This window comes from Penaeus monodon, chromosome 14, assembly GCF_015228065.2.
Source record: "Penaeus monodon isolate SGIC_2016 chromosome 14, NSTDA_Pmon_1, whole genome shotgun sequence".
NCBI classification, from domain to species: Eukaryota; Metazoa; Arthropoda; class Malacostraca; order Decapoda; family Penaeidae; genus Penaeus; species Penaeus monodon.
This window is the reverse complement of record NC_051399.1, coordinates 13,690,746-13,698,245: the sequence shown is the minus strand read 5'-3', so window position 1 is coordinate 13,698,245 and position 7,500 is coordinate 13,690,746. Positions and strand designations below refer to the sequence as shown.

At 47.4% G+C, this 7,500-nt stretch overlaps 1 protein-coding gene across 1 annotated transcript in view; it reads left to right on the top strand.

Moving 5' to 3' along the window:
• The window catches only part of LOC119580907, a 69,692-nt gene that overhangs the window by 800 nt on the left and 61,392 nt on the right, over positions 1 to 7,500 (top strand). The gene's annotated exons all lie outside the window — the stretch shown is intronic.

The following is a 7,500-nucleotide window of genomic DNA, read 5'->3' as shown; positions in this document are numbered from 1 at the left end:
AGGTCCCTTGGGAGCGCCCCTTACTTATCCGCGCCCGCCAGCCAGCCCGACCTCAGCGTGCCCTACCCACTCCGGGCACGCCGAGGAAAATTGACAATGCTTGTTGATGGATTTTGTGGTAATTTGCCACGAAAACAAAGCATCTCCTGAGTGTGAAGTAAGATACTTTAATACTTCGATAGAAAGCTGTGGTGCTGCCGAGTTCACTGTGCCCTGTAGTGAACAGCCAACATGCCATCACAGTATCCCAGTGTTGCCTCCTTGTGCGGCAAATGTAATATTTTGTCATCTCGAATTTTGCAAACAAAATTTTATTCTTTGGCATGTAGCTTGTACTGAAAACACGATTTTCCAACTATCAAAAGTCTGTACGATTTATTACATCTACAGTACGCGCACCAAATATCACGTGTAGCAGCGTGTAGACACGGGCAGACAGCTGGCGGGCCTCCCCCCTTCCCCGCCAGGCAGGTCTGGAAGCGGTCAGGCTTAGAAATGTGTTAATGTAGAGGGCACAACCAAGATCCTGGTTTAGCTACGTCCCTTGCTATTGTCCCTCCGCTGCCGCCTCCTCGCCACGCGTTCGCTCCAGGGGAGAAACGCGTCCGGGAGGAAAATCGGAGGAACTTTAATCCTTGATAAAATCGTCAGAGAGGAGGTGCTGGGGAAGATGCGGGAGGGACGCGTCCTGTGCTCTCAGGAAGACTGCAATTCTGTGGAAGACGCCTCCAGGATATAGGCATTGGGATAGCTTTGAGAAAATTATTATGTCATTTTCAAATCGCTAGCTCAGTGTCAAGAGGAAGCATTTTGGCCCAAGAACTGTATTCTTACGGTACATAAATATTTATTTATATTAGGCCTTGATAAAACCTTTTTCGCCATTTAAATAGATAAAATCGGTTTTATGATTTATGTTAAAATTATCAAATACAGTTGTATATAAGTAACAGTCATGTACAAAAAAAAAACGTTCAGTGACAATTTCTATATAGAGTTTTGAGTAGCAGTATGGCGTAATTCATTTAGCGATAAGCAATTCCAAAAAAAAGCCAAGTATTTAAAAGATGTTGTTACTTGGTGTGGAAACTGAAATTTAAACTTTTTATGGTGGTCATATTGCGTGATTCGTTACAGAGGAATTAAAGGAATTCGTAGAGCGTTACCTACCGCGCACCCGAACATACGACCCCGACTTGTAATTATTCGTAACGGTCTGAAACTTGGCTCCGTTCTGCCCCCGACTGCTATGGAACAGTTCATGCAGAGACGTTCCAGTGCAGTCTTGCCGAGTTCTCCGTTAGCCAATTCCTGTCGCAGGGGACCGTGGCATCAGGCAACCTCGCTGGGTATGGGTAAGGACGCGAGGTGACGGTTAGTGCGGCAGATGTTTGGGTGTGACCACGTGCGTACGCTTCACCCCCCTTCCCCCTCCCTCCCTTGGCCCGCTGTTCCAACGCAGATAATCCTTCTCTCGAACTAACTTACTGTTTGCACATCGCCTGCACGAGGTATTTAGTAAATGTTATGCTAAATAAGAAAAGAAGAAGAAAAAAAGAAACGAAGTCAACCGATGAATTATTTTTTTCCTGAATCGTTATAGAAAACGAGGTTTCTTTTTAACGACATCGCCTGGGCCTGACGGGCAGATGTGGGCACAGCGGGGCAGCTTAAATGGAAGGCGGACAGGAACGTCCTTGGGGCGTGTGTACTGTACAGTGAAATGTTTGGGGGAAGAAAGGGCTGTGAGACCGTCTATTAACTCGAGAGCACCTGGTTTCCTGCGATGGGTTTCCTTGGGTAAATGTAGCGCATCGAAGGGGCGTGGAGAAAAAACCGTTGGCGTGGAATTGATGATACTAATCGATATCATGTGCATTATTTTTTCGTCCCAGCTGCGGCCCTGCACGCTCGCCCGTCCGGCCAGATATCGACCGCAAGTTGCAGTGTTTGAGGGCTGTCGATTTCTCTCGTCCGAGATGCCCTTCTCGCGGACAGGCGATGGATGCAGCGGGCCGTGTGATTTTTTGGGCTAGGTGTGACACTGATCTCTTTTTTATTCGTCTGTTTTGTCTCAGTATTGGTGTTAATTCATAGCCATATGTTTATATAATGCGAGTATGCAAGCATACACACACGCACAAGCACGCACACGCACACCCACACCCACAAACACGCGCGCGTACACACACACACACACACACACACACACACACACACACACACACACACACACACACACACACACACACACACACACACACACACACACACACACACACACACACACACACACACACACACACACACACACACACACACACACACACACACACAAAAGCACGCACGCACACATACACGCACAATTAAACACACAAAAACGCACTTAAACATACACAAACACACTGCATACACGCAGAACTAACGAATATATTCACATACACAAAGGCCTGCTTTTCCGAAAGCGGTCACACGGCATATCAAACGCAGGTACCGTAACAGGCACACTGCACACGACGCATGTCTGAGGCGCTCGTGTTTCATGGCGGCCGCGGGCTTCGAGACGCGAGACATTTCGTGTTACTTTTTCGCGTCTTTCGTGTACTTTCGTTTTTCTGTCAGCGGCCAGCGCGCATTTTCTCTGGCTGCCACGTGTAATATGCATGGTGTTCTCATGCAGGCTGCATGATGAAGAAACATCATCTGACTTTGTTCTTGGATACACATGACATTAATTTTCAGCCCTAATTCGTTTCTAGAGTAATCTATGGGCAAAGCGACGTTGCATTTGCTCGGCAGTTACCATATTCCACCTTCCACCATTACGTCACGCACGCGTGCGCAAGTTTCACAACGGGCGTCCGCACGACGAGTGTCTCTGAGGGCGCGCCAGGCCGCAAATCGCGCATCAACCCCAAAGTGCTCTGGCAACACTGACCCCTTTCACTAAACATGGTAAACCTTAATTACCGAAGTTTCCAGCCAATTACGACTTCGTGGTGTTTTAATCACAGGCGCGCGACCCCCTTCCCGGCATTCACTGGGCGGAATCCACGGATGAGCCTCTGTATAAGGACTTGTTTTGCCTCGCTGTCACAACCGAGGACTCCTGGAATACTGCGGGACGTTTCCCCCAAAGGAGCCCAAAGAGCACGGAACAGCGTATGTGCGTAGATGAGTGTTTGATAACTATGCTAATCCAGCGAAACACGGGGGACGCTGCAAGGCCCTGTCCAGTGAGTTCTTGCTTATCATCTCCATCCTTCTTTTACCTACCTCTCCCCCTGGTCTCGCGTTCACCATTTCTCCCATTACTTTCCTTGTAGGGTGATAGAGTGTTTCTTCCATTCTTCATTAGTATGTGTTTGCGTTTTCGTATAATCATGTGCATATATTTACAGCATGGGATTAAAGATAGTAAGATTATCTCTCAGACTACTAATACGACAGGGAAACGTGGATGTAGTCAATGCTAGATAATTTTCTTTAAATCGGGGAGCTTGTCAAGCCAGTTGCTAATTAAGTGTCACTCATCTTGTTTTCCGCGCGGCTCCTCGGGAAGTCATTTGATTTCTCCCGCGTATTTTACCAGAATTGCGGAAGATTCACATTGTTCCTCTTTTTACGAAACTTCACTTTCCCCCAGACGTCACTTGTGTTTATTTTGCTGGGAGGGAGACAAAGGATACGATTGTCTGTTGTCAAGGAAAGAACGTCCTGGCAATCATCCCTTCATATTGGGGGGAGGAAAAGAGTGAAAAACTTACAAGGCGCCGCTGTTTTGCTTGTCCCGTGTTTTCGATTGTGCAGGAAATTGTGTATGTTTGGGGGAGAGTGAGTGAGTAAGTAAGAGAGAGAGAGAGGAGAGAGAGAGAGAGAGAGAGAGAGAGAGAGAGAGAGAGAGAGAGAGAGAGAGAGAGAGAGAGAAGAGAGAGGGGGGGGAGGGAAAAAGAGAGAGAGAGAGAGAGGAGGAGAGAGAGACAGACAGACAGACAGACAGACAGACAGACAGACAGACAGACAGACAGACAGACAGACAGACAGACGAGAGAGAGAGAGAGAGAGAGAGAGAGAGAGAGAGAGAGAGAGAGAGAGAGAGAGAGAAGAAAGAGAGAGAGAGAGAGAGCGTTTATTTGTTTGCATGAATGTGATTGAGCAATGCTGTGTTATGTTTTGCATCTGGTAAGCATAAGCATAAACAATGAAGTAAAGAGGTGAAGAAATCGAAGGGCGGGGGGGAAGAAGGTGAAGTGGTGAAATTTAAGGAAGTTAGAGATTGGAAAAGTAGGGGGGCTCCCTCGTACGCTCTTGTTTACCAGAGTCCCCTGTGCTGGTGCCGGGTGTCGCAACCGTCACGACCAGAGGGAGGATGTTGTACCCCGCTTCTAACGTCGGGTGAATGTTGATGCCCATGGCCACCATTGTCGTCACACAATTATGGTGCCATGCGCAGGGGGAAAGGAAGTGTAGGGAAGGAATGGGCAATAGCAAGGTGTAAGTTGAATGTAATGTCTCTAACCGATTTTGTGTTCATTAGACAAGTAGTGAACATGACCCTAATTATCATTCGTAATAATATCAGAGCTAATGTTAATTGCATCACTAATAAGGCCATACTATGGCGATAGAAGTGGGTGTTGTTGATTACAAGAGAAGAAAATATAACTTACGCAGATCATGAAATAAAAGAGGTGGGTGAAGCCCCAGGTCACGTGGTCTAAGGAATTAGACCACGTGACGTTAAAGACTGAGAGAAAGGAAAGGGGAAGAGGTAGAGGTGGATGGAAGGAGAGAAAGATAAAGAGAGCGATTGTGTGTGATGTTTTCTTTTTTATCCTTGCCATGAGATTCATCCTCAGGGGCTGCCTCTAAACAGTCTGCCCTCTTCTAAACATCCTTATCAGCCGTTAAATTAGAATTTTGCTTATTCACTGGATGAAGGCGGTATTCTGTTTCGCGGGAGATTTCTTTGAGAATTAGGCCGAAGGTAAATTGTTTAAATCATCATACCAGGGACGCTGACGGGTCTCGGTTTTATACTTGCTGCTGAAAAAATACCTCCATCCTCCCTGTCACAGATATCGAAAATAGCATGTAAACACACACACTCGCTCACATATTGTGCTCGCCCCGGTCTTTGTGCGCCGAAGGCTTAACGAGCAGCGGAAATGTGGAAAGTGTTACAAGGTGGCGTCGTGTCATGTAGGGAGCCCGAGGCTGGCACAGCGAACGGCTGACCCGGCATGTCGGGAGATAGCGCGGGGTCTGACAGCCTGTGTCGTCTGACAAGCAGCGCTGTCACCGTCGGCTGCCTTTGCCATCCCCCTCTCCCCTCCGTCGCCCGGTCTAGTGTGACGGAAGGCGGTCCTCTCTATGGGCCCAGATCTCGTTTCTGACCAACCATAAATCTGATTTACGGTCACCCTCACATCGCAACGCTTGCATATGTTTGTTCTGAATTTGCATAATGACCAGGCTGGCTGTGGATGGACATGAGTAGTCAGTCAGGTCGGTGGCAAATCTTTTTATACGGGCCTTCTAATCATCTCCTACAGCACACACACACACACACACACACACACACACACACACACACACACACACACACACACACACACACACACACACACACACACACACACACACACACACACACACACACACACACACACACACACACACACACACACACACACACACACACACACACACACACACACACACACACACACGCACGCACGCACACTCGCGCGCGCGCATTTATATATTGCTGCTGACAGATAAACAGGCAGAGACAAAAACATGGAGAAAGAAAGAAACAGAGGCTTCCTCTGGTTCATATTTCAAGTTGCTAAACAAAAGTGATTCATCACTGTTCACTGAGGGTTCATTAACTTTTTATAATTCATCCGTAGCAGGGAAGACGAGTACTTAAATGAACGGAATGCTTTTTGTACACGTGTAGTAACGAACGAACCGAACGTCACCATTTATTTGCAGCAAGGTTTTCACAAAACAGTGACACCACTCAGCTTACTGAAAGATGTCTCTAACACTAACATAACAGACGGAGGAAAGGCTCCAGCAACACACTACAGCAAACGAACACCACTCTTGGTAGTTTGATAGAAAGTTATAGTTAGATGATGTATAGAAAGAAATTATAGAAAGTCGATAGTTGGATAGAAAGCAGTGCAGATAATTTCTGATAGTTTGATGTGGATCTAGTTACGAATAACGAACAGTTATTTTATAGTAAACTACCAGTAACAATGTATTACGCTGGGAAAGCACGAAGTCAATTACAGAGCGTTAGCACAAACTTTTGGGTACGCTTAAGTGGGTACGTTACGGTCGAGTAGATATTCTGTATCAGGCTGGCCGCTGCTCAGGTATGATGCATTAGCATCTTGCGTCGAGATGGCCACAGTGTGGGAAGGTGGGCAGGGGTCTTTGTTCTGCGGTTGCCGGGCAGCAAGGAGTGAAAACAAGAAAAAGTAGGGCGGCGGCGGAGGCGCGGCCGATGCAGCACTGTGGCGTGTCTGAGTCAGTGTTGTTCTTGCGTACTGAACTTGCCTCGAAGGATGTTTTCCTGTTTGTCTTGCGCACAGAAAACTAGCAGCATACACGCTGCATATTTTTTATGATGCATTGTGTGTTTAATCAACGTTGATTTCACTCTCAAAAGATTGATGGCAAGCGATATTTATATCGAAGGTAGAAGAACTCATCCCACTCTTGCTGAGAACTTTTACTTCCATCCTTCAGCGAACACCTGTAAGTCCCGGCGCCGAGCGTTGCTCTCTGCTGTGACACGCGAGACGGGTGTTTGTGGGCGCTGGAAATAGATCCTGTGGCTGCTCGCAGCTTTGGTGATTGACTTCCTTGCAAAACAACGCTAACCGGTTTTTCCTTGTGGCTAAAAAACAAGCATGGGTGTCGGTTTCAGCTGCCAGAGCTTGCACTGCCGGCGCTAAGGAATCCACTGAGGAATGCATGGGTGCTCGGGGTATAAATGAAGCTGCATTTCTTGTGGACTAACAGGATTTTGGCCATAGTATTTCTTCATAGTTTGAAAGAGTGCATGTTATGTGCATGCACTTCTGTGTGTATACAAGGTAGCAAATAACACGGACTATGGAAGGGTCGCACTCGAGGCTTTGGGTTAGGAAAGGGGAGAAGAAGGGTTAAAAGTCGAGCGTGAGGTCAAGGGGCACTTCATGGCGTGCAGGTGGCCGCACACAAGGGACGGACCTCGATGGCTCGTGGCTGGTGGTGTTTACTCCTCGTGAGACACAACGGAGATAGCTCCTTTGCGGCACATATCCTTCAGATTCGTGTTTGGAAACATATCCTACAAACATCTTCTATTGAGGGTCGCGGCAAGAAACACATTTGCATAAAACGGTAAACATGTAACCGTGCCCACATACCCTATACACAGGTATAGGGGACGCGACCGCCCTCCGACGTCTAGCCCGTGTCACAGCATACATCAAC